Here is a 16,580-nt window from a genome sequence, read left to right as displayed (position 1 = left end):
TTCTGGTCCTGATTCATTGTTTATCTGCACTGTCTATAAAAACCTATATAAAATATAAAAAAATACCCATGTCAAAGCTCACCAGCAGGAATCCCTGGAAACTCACCCATGTAGTGAGTCTGAACTACATTGAAACGTAATTGAGAAATGTTTAACAAGATAAAAAGGGAGCCAAAAGGGCGGGTAAGGCAGGAACTTCCTCAGTTCTCCCAAAGTCTCTTACATACATCTTTAAAATAATGCCTCAAAATGAATTCTGGAACGGCAAAACTAACCAAACAATGAGATGAAACAATTTTCCAGGCCAAGATCACTTAGAAAGTAGAGAGAGGAAAAGTCTGTTTCCCTTAGGAGAGTGGAGGGCAGTGTAGGCACATGGCCCAATCAAGTCCGTAGAAAGCCACATCACAGCCAATAAGCAGTTAGTCCCTGTGCCCAGGCAGGAGCCAGTAGTGAGGCTTTAAGCCCCCTTCACCTTTCCCCCTAACTGAGGCAAGCCAGCAGTTAGTCCCAGCAGCCAACAGAAGGCAGCAGGAATTCCTACCCAGCAAGCTGGTGCAAGCCTTGGGGCAATGGAGTCATCAGTAGGAACTTCCAAAGCTCTCAGCCAACAGATGGTAAAGGAGTCAGACAACAAGCCAGAAGGAGATTACAGGAGACACTTTGATGGAACAGGGTGCAGGACTCTTGCATTGCCCGAATGGGACTCTTAGTCATAGATCTGGGTCACAGTTTCAAGGTGAGAAGGAGCTTTACACACTAGAGTGTAGAGGAATGAGGATCCTGGCCACAGGTAGTATAGAAAAGAAGGCTTGTGATCATTCATAGACCAGAGCATAGGAGAGAAGAGCAGTGAACACACTTCTTAGATCAAACAACCTTGGAAGAACTGAAAACTCACAGGTTTCCAGAGTTAGCTCTGAAAACAGCAACATGAAAAACCTGATGCTTGGGACAGTTCCCCCTTCAGGCTTGAAGTTGAACTCAACTTTAACAAAAAAGTTAAGTCAAGAAACAGGACAAAAAATGAGCAGCCCTTCCTCCCCAATAAAAAACAAAAACAAATCGCCAAATTATAAAACAAAACAACAGAAACTTGACCATAGAAAGTTATTATGGTGACAGAGAAAATCAAAACACAAATTCAGAAGAAAATAATACTGAAATGATGTCAGATCCAAAAAAGAACTAAGAGAGCTCAAAAGGAGTTTTAAAAACTAAATAAGAGGTAGAAGAAAAATTGGGAAAAGAAATAAGAGTGATGCAGGAGAATCATGAAAAAAGAGTTAGCAACTTCATAAACACAAAGTGGGAAAAGGCATACAAAAATTCACTGAAGAAAAAAGTAGAGTTGGCCAAATGATAAGAGATACAAAAATTCACTGAAAAAAAAAAAAAAAAACTCCTTGAAAAGAATTGGCCAAAAGAAAAGAGAATTACAAAACTCACTGATGAAAATCATTCCTTAAAAATTAGAATATGGCAAGTGAAAGCTAATGATTCCATGAGAGTATGTAAAAACTATATTCTTAAAGTGGAGGTGAAAATAAGAGATTGGGGGAGGGAGGCATTGCTGGATATTTAGTTTACACTTACCAGAATTGGCTCAAAAAGGGAATAACATACATTTACTTGATATCGAAATCTATTTTATCCTTATGGAAATAAAAAGGGGAATTAAAAAAAGGAGGGGACTGACAGAAGGAGGATTAATTAGGGGACCCATTGGTCAGAAATGAAACAATGAGAAGGGGCAGAAGAGATAAGGAGAGAGGGAAGGAGCAAGAAATTGGAGAGAGGGGAATAACATGGCAGTATATACCCAGTAATCATAACTGTGAATATGAATAGGATTAACTTATAAAACAGAAGCAGATTACAGTAGAGTGCATTAAAAATGGAATACTACAATATGTTGTTTATAAGAAACATATTTGAAGCAGAGATATGCACAGTCAAGATAAGAGGCTGAAGCAGAATTTCTTCTGCTTCAGCTGAAGTTAAAAAAAAAAAAAGCAGGGATAGCAATCATGATCTCGGAGCAAAAGCAAAAATAGATCTAATTAAAAGAAATAATAAGGGAAACTTCATCTTGCTAAAAGGTACCATAGCCAATGAAGTAATATTAATACTAAACAAATATGTACCAAATAACATATAACAAAGCATCCAAATTTTTAAAGAAGTTAAATTAACTACTGGAGATAATTTTAGAAGTTTGCTTTAACTCTGGAAAAAATTGATTGGGAATAGAAAGAAATATACCTTTTTCTTCAGTGTTATGTGGCACCTACACAAAACTGACCAATTAATTTTTCAACCATCTTTCCATGGCCCTTTCTTAAATGTATTTTTTTTCCCAGTATGAACTGAAAATTTTAAATGTAGAAAAATGAAATGTATCCTTTTCAGTTCATACTGGGAAAAAAAATACATTTAAGAAAGGGCCATGGAAAGATGGTTGAAAAATTAATTGTAAATTAAATAATCATAAAGAACAAGTGGGTCAAAAAATAAATCATAAAAGCAATATTTAATTGACTTTGACAACAATGAAACTACCAAAATATATGGGATGCAGCCAAAGCCAAAGCTAGGGGAAAATTCATATCTCCAAACATATCAATAGAGTAGATCAGTGAAAAAGAACAATTTAAAATCTCTTTAAAAAAAAAAAAGAAAGAAATTAATAAAATTGTAAGAAAACTATTGAACTAACAATAACCAGGAGCTAGTTTTTGTGGGGGGGGGGAGGGGAGAAACAAACCGCTAATTTACCAGTATCAGAATTGAAAAAGTTCAGTTTACTGCAAAGGAAGATGGAATTTTGAAGAAGAGCTATTTTGTCCAATTATATCCCAAGACTAGATAGGTTTACAAGTGAATTCTACCAAACATATAAAGAACATTCAATTCAATACTATATAAATCATTTGGAAAAATAGAAAAATTCCTTTTATAGCACAAATACATTGCTGATAATTAAACCATGATGAAACTGGGTAAAGAAAACTGTCAACCAATTTTCCTAATGAATGCAAAAATTTAAATAAAATACTAGCAAGAAGATTACAGAAATATAAAGATCACTATGATCACATGAGATTTGTACCAGGAATGCAGGACAATTATCCAAAGCAGTAATAAAACTAACAGAAATCATATGATTATTTCAATAGATGCCAAAAAAAAACTTTTGACAAAATGCAGCATCTATTCCTATTAAAAAACACTAGAGAGCATAGGAATAAATAGAGCTTTCCTTAAAATGATAAGTAATATTCATCTAAAATTATTAGCAAGCATTATCTGTAATGGGAATGAGCTAGAAGCCTTCTTCCATAAAATCAAGGGTGAAGTTAACATGTTCATTATCATCTCTATTATTCATTATTGACCTAGAAATAATAACTCTGCAGAATTTATGCAAAAAAAAAAAAAGCAGGAGTAGTAATCATGATCTAAGACAAAGTGAGAGTTAAAATAGATTTAACCAAAAGAGAAAAATAGGGAAACTAGCATATGTCAGTCACATTAATATTATTTTAAGTTATTTGGAATAACTAGATGGCATAAGATTGGAATATTGCTGTGGTAATGAGTTGGTAGAGTTAGAAAAATATGGAAGGACTGTGGAAAATGTTATCCAGTTTCAGAGCAACAGGAGAAAAATTATAGGGTGATTTTATACACACACATGTATGAATGTATTTGTGTATATATGTGTATAATTATTGAGATCCATATGAATATACATATATTTATATAAGAATGTATGTATATATATAATGTACATATACATACAAAACAAAAATGACAATTCTCCCCAATTTAATTTACTTAGTGAGATCAAATTACCAAAAAATTAATTTGTAGAGCTAGAAAAAAATAACAAAATTCATTTGGAAGAACAAAAGATTAAGAACAATCAAGGAAATTAATTGGGAAAATATGTGAAGAAAGGTGATCTAGCCATAGTAGTTCTTAAACTGTACTATACTATTGTATCAAATCATCCAAAATAATATGGTGCTAACTAAGAAAAAGAGTGGTAGATTAGTGAAGTACTCTAGGTACACAATACACAGTTGAAAATGACCATAGTAACCTAGTATTTGATAAACCCAAAGGTCCAAGTATTTGGGACGAGAACTATTTGACAAAATTTTACTACTGGAAAAACTATAAAATAGTTTGGCAGAAACTAGGTATAGACCAGTATTTCACACTGTATAGCAATTATAAGCTCAAAATGGATACAGGATTTAGATAAAGTGATTGAAAAAGCAAATTAGAATAGCATGGAATAATTTGCTTGTCAGATCTATGAATTTAAAAAGATTTATGATCAAACAAGATCTAGGCTTACTGGATATAAGATGGATAATTTTGATTATATTAAATCTGAAGGTTTTTATACAAGCAAAACCAATTCAATCAATTTTATAAGGAAAACAAAGCTAGAAAAAAATTTTAACAGCAAACATCTCTGTTAAAGGCCTCATTTCTCAAATATATAGAGAACTGAGTCAAATGTATAAGAATATAAGTCATTTCCCAATTGATAAATATTCAAAGGATATAAACATGAAGTTTTCAGAAGAAATCAAAGCTGGTTTTAAGAAAATGGAAAAAATAATTCAAATCACTATTGATTAAAAAATGCAAAATAAAACAACTCGGGGACCACTACACACCCTCAAACTGGCCACTATAACAGAAATGGAAAATGATAACTATTGGAATGAATGTGGGAAAATTAGAACACTAATGCATTGTGGGTAGAACTGTAACTGATTCAACCATTCTGGAAGGTGATTGAAACTGTGCCCAAAGGGCTATAAAACTTCACATCCTTTGACCCCAACAATACTACTATTAGGTATCTATCCCAATGAAGTAATAAAGAAAAGGACCTTAAAAAGTATAAGAGTTCTTTTAGTGGTGACAAAAGAATTAGAAATTGAGGGGATAGTCATCAATTGAGAAATGGCTGAACAAGTTGTGATAAATGATTGTAATAGAATACTATTGTGCTAAAAGAAATGATGAGCAGGATGATTTCAGAAAAACTTGGAAAGAATTATATGAATTAATATAAATTGAAGTAAGTAGAACTAGGGAAACATTGTACCTAGCAACTACAATATTTTATAATAATTGACCATGAATGACTTAGCTATTCTTAGCAATACAATGATCCAAAATAATTCTCAAAAACTCATAATGAAAAATGCTACTTTCCTCCAGAGAAAGAACTGATAGTCTGAATGTAGATTTAGTTTTTCTCTTTTTTGTGTTTTTTTTTGTCTTTATTTTCTTTTATAACGAGTAATATGGAAATATTGTTGCATGATTGTATACATATAACATCAATTTATAAATACCTCAAAAAAATAGTAGAGGTAGAGAAGGAGTGAATTTGAAACTCAAAATTTTTTAAAAAGCAAGTGCTAAAAATTGTTCAATTAGGAAAAAAATTATTTTTTAAAAATAAATTAACATGACACAGATAATATTAATTTATAGTTTTCTAAGACCATAGGCTATAGATTTTGCTATTTGAGTTTGATAACACTGGGGCTCTGGAAAATAAGTATTGTACCATTTGGGTTTTCTTCAGTGTATTCTTAGGGCATATTCTTTTGAGTTGTTATGAATCTAAATTAGAAGTCTCTACAGGTTATTGAGTTTAATGGGCTAATTCAATCAGTACAATGTCATCTGCAAAAAAAAAATTTATGATCTCTGGATAACCTATCTTCCATTTGGACTCTACATTTCACAGAAATGTTAACCGTGTTTTCTGTCTTCCTTGTTATTAATCAGAGAGTTATTAAGCTTTTTATTTCCCTTTTTTATCTTTCAAAAAAACTATATATGATTGTTTTATCTTTCTAAATTTGAAAAACTTTTATTTTTAAATCCTTATTTTCTTTTACCTACTTTTTTTCCTTTTCCCAACTGAGAAAGCAAGAAAAATGAACCCTCTATTTTATATGTATATTTTTTTTAAAAAAGGCTCAATCTGATACCATCTTTCTATCATGAAGTGGGGGCAACATGTTTCATCTTGTGTCCTCTGGAATTGAGGTTGGTCATTGTGTTGATTGTAATTCCTACGTCAGAAACTTTATATGGTTTTGATATGTATGAGAAACACCTTTTAGGTGGCATTTTGTGTTAAGAATAATCAAATGTTTTTGATAGAAAACATACAATAAAATAGTGGAATCTTATATTGTCTACATCTTTTCAATTATTTCTGTGGCTGTAAGAATATGGTCTGTAAAAGTCTACTTACTTCTTTTTTTTTTTTTTTTTTGGCAAGGCAATTGGGGTTTACTTATTCTTTTTCTATACTTTAAAGTATTCTCTTAGTATGTATGTAGAATATTCTTATAAAAAATTTTAAGGAATGTAAAAATAAATGTTGATAGGTATTTAAATTTTCTCAGCTCCTCTTTTTTGGTAACAACTTTATTGTTACCTCCAAGCAGTTTTTATCCTCTATTTCAGATATCTGGAAGATCAGTCCCTCAGTGCTATCAGAATTTTGTTAATTCTAGCATGAACTTTACATATACTTAATTTGGTCCAGTTGTTCTTATTATATATATATTTTTCCTAATAACTTTTCTACTTCCTCATTCAGCAAATGAGAGACTCTGATGTTGGAGTTCAATGTGATGACTTTCTTGTGACTAATGGCTAAACATTTTTTTGTTATAAAAATTTCACAATATTTGTTTTAAGTGTCTCTTACTAAAAAATTAAAATTTCAGTAACTTGTTTACTCTCTTCATACCTCAAAGTATGTGGTGATGCTCTTCTTATCTTTTAAAAGTTCTTAGGAAATGGTGATAATGTTGCCATAAGCTTTGCCAGAAGCTATCTTTAAAAACAGAAGGAAAGAAAATATTAGACTGGAACAGTGACCATTATTTATTTGAGAATAAAGAACTTAATACCAAATATGTATGATTATTGAAAGTGAAAGAGAAAACAAATGTCTATGAAAACATATGGAAAATTGAAGGGGAAAAAATGTGGCTTAGCTGCATCTTGCTTTGAGTATATGCCACTGAACATTACTGGACCTCATTTCCCTCATTTCTAAAATTTGAAGATGCTTGAAGAATATATTCTGCTTCCCCCCAAGTCTTCTTTTCAAATAAAAACTCCTTAATTCTGTAGTATTTAGTATAACATGTATTTATTATTTATATTTTATTCTTTATATTTCTTTATATTTTTTATCTTACATTTTTTATTTTTTATTTATATTACATATATTATATATTACATTTTTACATATTTTTATGTGCAATATTACATATGTATGTACATATATGCATACACTATTTCACATTATTATATATTTTGTAGATGTATATTTAGTATAATATTGTTTCAAGACCTTTTATTACCTAACTAAACATTTTGTAGATTAATTTCAGTTTGTAGTTTTCTTCAAATGTGGCACTTAGAAGTAAATAAATTTGTCTTGTTATATTCTGACTAGAGATAAATATTGTTATAGCAGTTACTTTTGGAAGTAACTTTTCCATGGACTATTGTTGAATATTCAGTAACTTCTCCAAGCCCTAAATCTCATTCACTTGAACTGTTATATCAAGTAAGTCTCTTCTATTATTTTTTTTAAACTCAAGTGAAGGACTTTACATTTTTCCCTCCTAAATTTTAACTTTTTGAATCAAAATTTTTTAAACAAATATACTAATAGTGTCAGATTTGTCAGCTCTCATCAGGCTTGTCATTTGCTTCTGTAACTGGAGGAAGTAATACAACTTTTTTGTCTGGTCCACTATTTATTTATATTGTCTAAATTTAATGGGTCCTTATTACCACAAATCAATACTTAGTCCTTATTTGATTCTTTATCCTAGTATCCACAGCAACTATTTAAAATCATTTTCTGGCCTCCCACATCATTGCCCCACCTTTTCAGAAGAGGACTTTGCTAATACTTTATTTAAAAAAAAAAAAAAAGAGAGGACATTTACTATGATCATCTTGAAAACTCTTCTTTACCCCTATATTTTAAAATATCTTGAAACACCTCAAATTCTTCTCCTTTGTTCCAGTTTGATGAAGAAATAAGCCTCCTCACCAAAGTTAGCATTTCTATTTGTACTCTGTGCCTATAATCACCCCCTCTCTTTTATCTTTAAGCTATCCCTATTGGTTTATTTCCTGCTGTCTACCATCATAGCCATCTCCTTCACTCTAAAAAAAAACCCTTTCATTTTATCCCAGTATCCCAGAAGGCTTCCTTCTTTTCACAACAAAACCCCCAGGCTGCTGAAAAACAGCTTGCATGCATTGTCTCTACTTTCTTACTTTTCAGCTATTTATATTTTGACTTCTGATCTCATCACCCAACTGAAACTATTCTTCAAAGTTGCCTATAATTTCTTAATTGTCAAATATGATATTTTCTCAATCATTTTCTTTTTTGACCTCTCTAAAACATTTAATATTGAGTGCCCTTTCTTCCTAGATGCTTGGTGACATTTAATATTATTAAATATTAATGTCATATGTTAGACCTCCTCACAATGAGAATTTCCCCTGGCCCTTTTTTTCTCTCTCTGTATTCTTGTTGACCTCATCAACATACATACATAAGTAATTGTCATCACTGTGCTGATGACAATCATCTAAATACCCTGCCCTACCTAGTCTCTCTTGGAGCTTTAGTTCCAATTCATCTTCCTGTTGGACATTTCCAATTGAATATCTAGTAGACATCTCAAACTCAACATGTCTAAAACAAAACTCATTAGTATCCCCTCATATATACTTATTTCAAGCTTCTCTATTTCTTTTGCATTCATTGTCATTCTTCTAGTCACCCCAGTTTTTTTCCTTGGTGTCATTTTTAGTCCTAAGGAATAATACTTCCCACCTCCATGTAACAACTGTTGTTGCTTCTAGTTGATATAAATTCAATAATATCTTTTGTATCTGCCCATTCTCTTCATTCATACACAGCTGCCACTCATCACTTCTTACCTGGACTATTGTAATGACCTCTCCTAATTGATCTTTCTGCATCAAATCTCATCATACTAGTCTATCTTCTATTTGAGCTTCAAAGTTTCTTAAGGCACAAATGGAAAATGTTGCTTAGACTCCATTGTTTCCCTTATACCTCTAAAATCAAGCATAAATGCATTTATTTGGCATTTAAAGACCATCATAACCTGATCTCAGCTTACTTTTTTTTTGCACTCATCAATTTATTTATTTTTAATACACATTGCTTTATGAATTATGTTGGGAGAGAAAAATCAGAGCAAAAAGGAAAAACCATGGGAGAGGGAAAAAAACAGAATAAAGAAGTGAAACATAGCAGGTGTTGATTTACATTCAATCTCCATAGTTCTTTTTCTGGATGCAGGTGGAATTTTCTTTCCAAAGTCTGTTGGGATCACTTTGGAAAACTGAACACTGAAAAGAACGAAGGCTTTCATAGTTGATCATGGCACATTCTTGCTGTATGTGTTCCTGATTCTGCTTGTTTCACTTAGCATCAGTTTGTGTAAATCTTTTCAGGCCCTTCCAAAATCAGCTTGTTCACCATTTTTTATAGAACAATAATATTCCATTACCTTCATGTACCACAATTTATTCAGCCATTCCCCAACTTATGGGCATCTACTCATTTTCCAATTCTTTTCAGCCTACTTCTTTAACTTAATTCATATTATTCTTTTTTGCATACTTTCTATCCCAACCAAACTGGCCTTTTTCTTTTTCCTTTCCCTAGATACCTGGAATTCAGACACTTATAAATCTGGGCAAGTAACTTGAGACTTGACTTTTGCCTCTGTTTCTCCAACCATAAAATGAGGATAATGTTAGCACCTGCCTGCAAGATCTTTTTGTCAATGTCAGGCACATAGTAGTTTTGTTTACTTCCTCTCATCCTCACATACCACCTCCATTTCTTCTCCAAGCCTTTGCACTGAATGTCCCTGTGACTAGAATGGTTTTTTTCTTTGCCTCTGCTTCTTAGAATTCTTTGTCTCTTTCAAGGATCATTTAAAGTGCCACCTACTACAGGAAGCCTTTTCTAATCCCCCTAACTACTAGTGATCCCCGCTAAATTACGTTTTGTAAATCCTCCTCTGAGCTGCCCTTTAAATTGCAATTGGTTTGTTGGGCCCTCAGAGCACACCTATCCTGCATTCAGGGTTCTTTGTGATTGATAATTAACTCCAGCTCATGAGATCTCACTAGTGTCTTAATATTCAACCAGTTGGCATTAGCTAAAAGTAAAAACTCTTTTTGAAAAACGTAGTATGAACAATGGTTACAAAATCTCACCACAACCTTGGGCAGCATTCTTCCACGAATGAATGTAACAGCAGAAAGAATTGGCATATATTGATGGAGACACACACCTAGGAAACCCATGTAGCTGAAGGCGGTCAAAGTAGCACTGCATGAATCTGTTTGGTATCTTTTGATATCCTTCTGTTGCTTCCACTTGACACTGCTTTACCACAGGAAGGTTACTTTGTAGAACTTCCCCGACCTATTCCTCTTAGACCCTCAGTTTGACTCCACAGCTGGGCTGTCTTGGACCTGCTCTTCAATAGGACTTGCTTTTCATATGAAACAAGTTGCTCTATAGCAAGTTGTCATTGCCAATATATGGGTGGGTGAGATACAAAATGGAGGAGAAGGGTAAAGGGGAGAAGATTACCCCAATTTTTGAGTTCTTTGCTTATAGCTGGCCCTCCTTTCGACTGTTGGGGATGACTCCTTGGAACTTGTTTATACCTTTTAAAAACTTTAGGGAGTGGCTTACCCTTCAGTGAGTCCTACAGTTCCACTGTGCTTATTAAGAGAGTTCTTCATGTCTCCTAAAGATATAAAGAGGGGGAGGGGAAAGAAAACATACATTTATTCACATTTATTATGTGCCAGATAATGCATTAAGCCCTTTACAAATATTTTTTTTCTTTTGATCATCTCAACAACCTTGGGGATAAGCACTATTATAATCTCCATTTTTACAGTTGAAGAATTGAGGCAGGTAGGTTAAATGACTTATCCAGGGCCAGCTATTCAGTATCTGAGACAGGAGTTGAACTTGGCCTGATTCCAGATCTAGCACACTAGCCACTGTACCACTTAACCACCTAAGACAGATGATAAAGAAGTGTATACTCTTCTTTATATTTCCATTATCTTGGTTAGTCAATATTCAAAGGAACACACTCTTTGTAAGGTGAAAATCGATTATTATAAAGTCTGAATGAGCTGAACTTTTTTATCCCATTATATCTGCTACCTGCTCATTCACTTTGTCTTATAATTTCATCAGATCAGTTGGGGAGAGGAGGAAAAAGATGATTCATTTTATCAGAGGTCCATTGAGCAACCCTTTGTTACACTTCAATTTATTTTGTATGTATATGCATATGCATGTGTATAAATATATATATATGTGACTTTCCCCCAATAAAAGATAAGTTTAACTTTTATTTTAATATTACTAGAGCCTAGCACAGTGCCTGGCACATAATAGGTGCTTAATAAATGCTTATTGATTGGTTAAGATATTGACTAAGACCATGCCAATGACACATCCCTACCATATTCTAGGAGAGACCTTCTTCCAGATTAGATCTGGGAGTTAGCTGGAAAAACTTGATGGCCTTACAGCTCTTTTGAGTCAGGTTGCATAGTATAATTTCATTATTTTCCTTCAAGAAGAATCATCATTCTTCATCAGTATTACTCATATATAAATGGAAGTAGAACAGCATAGAAGTAATACTTTATATGAATGATTCTTGAATTATGCCACTGTTTTCCTATTTTGTCATGCACAACTGAATATTAATGTAAACAAAAAAGATTGCAATTTCTCTGAGAAAGTAAGATTTTTACAGATTGTTATTGAAGTTCACAGAATGTGTTGCAATGTGTTTCTGCAGGCGGCTTAGTACTTCGAGATCATCTGGCTGTTCTTGTGCTGGTGTGTCCTTACAACCTCCAAGCTACTGTCAGTCCATTTCATGACTACACAAGCCTGAGGCTTGGTTTGATCAGCTTCTTTTCCTTAAGCAGGTGATCAAGAAGCAAACTTGAGATGGCTGTATCAGGTGGCAACATTGAGTTCTGGATGATTTGAAGGTCTTGTGAGACCTTCAAGTGCCAGTAGATACACAGTTCCTGGAATGACAGTGCCTGACAGGAGGAGCAGCATCTGCTTCAGAGAGTTCAACTACTAACAAAAGAAGGACTGACCTAATATGGCCTTTTTTCCACAGAATTCTGGGGTGATCATAGAGTGCCTGGTGCTGAGGTGAAATGTGAAATTTCCAATTAGTAGCACTGCAAAACTGCTTCATGATCTGGTGAGAACTCTAATATTAGCTTCCCAACCAATTGTAACCCTAGTTATTGTAGTTATAAATTGTTATTAAGGTCTGTTAATGCATATTATTATTCTCTTATACTTAGTATTCCTTCTTTCTGTGTAGGAATAAATTACTTGACCCATACCTGATTCATTTTGTACATTGAATACCTCTTTTGCTTTCTTCTTGGGAAGACTCAGACAGGAGCCATATCTCAAATTGCATTTACCATCATCTGTGAGGGGTTGTTATCAAGCCAATGAGTCTGAAACTGGAGAACATACACCCCATAATTAGAGGTCAGCCTTCCCCAGGAATTAATCCTGTCATTACGATTGTTTTATTACTACTTAGATGAGAGAGCAAGTAACCTAGCTCTTGACCTCCCAACATAACTGATGATGTATGTCAGAGTAAGTGGGTAGAATTTCCATGGGTGAAACACCATGTAGTTGGAAAGAATAAGGCAAGAAGAATAAGGTAAGCTACTACAAGTGAAGTTTGTGGCACAGTGGAAAGAACCTTGGATTTGGAATCAAAATAATTGGCTGCTAAATCCCATCCCTGATACTTATTACTTATATAACTTAAGACAGGTTGCTTATTTTCTCCAGGTTTCAATTCCCTTTTCTCTAAAATGAGAGGACTAGGTAATCACTAAGGTCCTTTCCAATTTTAATTCCTATAATTACATAAATCAAGAGGTATAGGGTAGGTTCTAAATTTTTGCTTTAATGATTGAATCACAATAATTTCTGAAATCAATCATTTTATTTCTTCACAGACATAGATAGTCTTTATTATCCCAACTTGACCTTTTGAGATTAATATCAGAGAGGATAACTTTTTCTTTTTACCAAATATCCCTTAGTGCTAAGAAGAGCTAAAATAGTAAAGTAAGGTATTTATTTATTTTTCTTTTGAAAATATATTTTATTAATAACTTTTTTTCTACATCATCTAAATTTTCCTGTATATTCCTCCCTCTTCCCACTTTTCAGAGAGACATTTCCCACAATAAGGAATAAAAAGTAAGAATGAGAAAAAAAATTGGCAAAATATATTATTAAATTTAAATTATATATATGTGTGTGAAAATATATGCAATGTTCCATAACCATGGATCACCTATATTTTCTCATTTCTTTTCTATGAAGTCAGGTTTATTTTTCATGATTTTGCAAGATTGCCTTTTAATTGTTTTATGATTGTTATGTTGTTATAATCATTGTATATGTTGTTTTCTTGGCTTTATTAACTTCATTCAGCACTAGTACATGTAAGTCTTTCCTAAATATAGTATTTCTTATGGTTGTTATTTTCCTTCATTCTTTGGATATTATCTTTATGCATTGATTCTTTTGCACTTTAAAATAGTAGGGAACTATTCTGACTACTACATTAATAAATTATATGTTCTTCTTATATTTAGTTCAATATTTTACTTCCCTTGGCCATTTATCAGATGTTAATCCACTAGTTAAATCATAAAAACAAACAAACAAACAAACAAACAAAAAACAATATCCTAGATTTCAGACCTGTACCAAAAGGGAAAAGAAGAATTTTAATTGAAAGTCCCTGAAATTAAATTCATATTTTTCTTTAGTGTACAACCCTAAATCTACATATTTGATTGTGAATAATCTTTTATTGTGTTGCTTCTTCACTTTGTTTGGAAATGCCATTTAAAATTTCTATTCCTACAACAGCAAAATATATAGAAAAAATAGAATTTGGTAGCCTCTTTATCATATGCTGTCACCATCTCTTTTTTTGCATGTAGCTGCCAGAGAAAAATGTTTTCTTATCTTTTACCAATGATTTGGCCATGGAAACTAAGAAAACTTGGGCTCTCGCCTATAGTTAAGAAGATAAAGGCTTTACACACATAACACACACACAGTTGAAGTATATAAAAATCTTCAATATGTACTATTTTGGAATGCAAATCAGCATAAGATTTAGAATTCAAGTTTCTTCACATATATATATATATATAGAATTATTATACAAAACTTACCTATCCTTTCTGTGCATAATTTCATGAGCAGCATTTACAGAACCCTTGTCCTTTTATGTACTTGATGCAAGTGTTTTCAACATGGGCCTTCTTGCCTTTCTAAATTTTCCCTCTGAATGTAATGAATTTCTCAATGTATAGGGAAGGTTGGGTTATTAAAGCCTGCAAAGAGAAAAAGAAGGATGCTACTAACAAATGTCTATTGGATTAACTTAACTTGATGCAGGAGTAACTGTGTGGTACAATGGAGAGAGCATCAGGTCTGAACTCAGAAAAATCATTTCCTGAGTTCATATTGCACTTAAAATTAGCTGTGTGATCCTGGGAAATTAACTTAGCCTTGATTGCCTCAGTTGCCTGATCTACAAAATGAACTGAAAAAGAAAATGGTGAACAGCTTTAATATCTTTACCAAGAAAATCCCAAATGAGGTCAAGAAGGGTCAGACAGGACTGAAAGGATTAAGGAACACATTTGATGCAGCCAGAGCCAGTAACTGAGCAATTGTAACTTAGAAGTGGCATATGACTTACATTTATAATTTACATATAAAAATCATTCTGATCCCTTTACTGGTCAAGTCATTTAGAGAGTCAATGACTCTTAAGGAGGTTGGATTAGAGGTAAGGCAATATGGTACAAAGAATATTGGATCTGAGTAAGTAGGAAGATGTGTGCTCAACCATTTTGTTATTTTCTGTACATCTGTGAACAGGCCATTTAGCTCCTTAGCCTCAGTGTTTTCCACTGTAAAATAAGGGATTGAACTAGATGACTTATCTAAGGCCAATTCTAGTCCTAAATTTGTGATCCTGTGATTTTACCATGCTAAAATTAAGTATTGCCACAGAAGATCAGAGTTAAATAACTTTTCTGCCTTGGATTTGAAATTCCAACACTTTTAGTTCTCTGGACAATAAATAAGTGTATGTATAGACTTTGTAATAGAATTGTCATTTCACATTGTCATAATGGGATTCAAACTTAATTTCACAAGTTATGTATGTGGGTATACATATATACATACATACATATGTGTGTATGTGTGTGTGTGTGTATATATATACATACATACAGAGAGAGAGAGAGAGAGAGAGAGAGAGAGAGAGAGAGAGAGAGAGAGAGAGAGTAACTGAACTTTTTTGGAGTTGAGTATTTTCTGTATTTTAAAAGTACAGATAACATGACAAGAACCTTTTCATTCGTGCTATATAAAGAGTACATATATCAAAGCCCCTTTCAGACTTAGACTGGCTGCATTTGTCTGTGAAAGACAATGAGGAGAAGAAAAGAGATAGTGACCTTGTCCCCTGTTCTTAGCTTAAAATTGGGTCTTTTCTCTTCCCATTTATCTCTATAGAAGAATGAAAGGAGAGTAAGATTTGAAAACTGAAGAGTCCTAAGCCCCAGAGTTCTTTAGGAGTTTAGGGCCTTTGGAGATTACAAAATGGAAAGTATATAGGATGCTCATCATAACTTAGCATAAAATATCTGACAGACTTGGACCTGGGAGAGGAATCTAAAGAAAATGCTAAACCTGAAATCACCAACTAACCTAGGGAAGATCTTGTTCTTTGTTCTAAAGAGTGGTCCCTGTGTGAGATGTAAGGACTAAAATGAAAAGACAGGTATGTCTTTTTGTTAATTCTAGGTCAAAACCTTTTCTTAAAAAACCACAAACCAACCAAAAAAGAAAAAACCCAAACTCAAAACCACAAGCTTTGTCTAAGCTAAAAGTTATTTAATAGGTTTCTTTCTCAGTTTTAAAAAATAATGTGTAAGAATGGTCATACTAATTCATAGCTCCACCAACAATGTATTAGTGTTCCTGCTTTTCCACCCCAATAATGAATATATCTGAATTTGGTGATTGGTCAATTTGTTGGGTGTGAGGTGAAACCTCAGAGTTATTGTGCAATTCTTTATTATTATTAATTATTTGAAGCATGCTTGCATATAATTTTTAATTATTTGCAATTCTACTCTGAGAACTCTTTTGTTCATATCCTTTGAATTACCTGTATATTGGATAATAGCTTTTAGACATTTCCATATGTTGTTGGTATATCATATATCAGAGATACTTGGTACAATTTTTCCCATTTGACTGTTTATCTTATTTATAGATGCATTAATTTTGTTTGTGCACAAGT

The 16,580-nt window shown here is 32.9% G+C and overlaps 1 long non-coding RNA gene across 1 annotated transcript; it reads right to left on the bottom strand.

The window, feature by feature from the left end:
- Positions 1-9,245: 9,245 nt before the first annotated feature.
- On the bottom strand, positions 9,246-15,493 carry LOC127548608 (uncharacterized). Its single transcript, XR_007950440.1, has 2 exons — positions 12,550-15,493; positions 9,246-10,898 (listed from the first exon to the last, which is right to left on the bottom strand). It is a non-coding gene; the product is annotated as an uncharacterized LOC127548608 (long non-coding RNA).
- Between the last annotated feature and the right edge of the window lie 1,087 nt (positions 15,494-16,580).

This window comes from Antechinus flavipes, chromosome 2 (assembly GCF_016432865.1).
Source record: "Antechinus flavipes isolate AdamAnt ecotype Samford, QLD, Australia chromosome 2, AdamAnt_v2, whole genome shotgun sequence".
NCBI lineage: Eukaryota > Metazoa > Chordata > Mammalia > Dasyuromorphia > Dasyuridae > Antechinus > Antechinus flavipes.
Note: the sequence above shows the minus strand (reverse complement) of the source record. Positions and strands in the feature narration are given on the sequence as shown.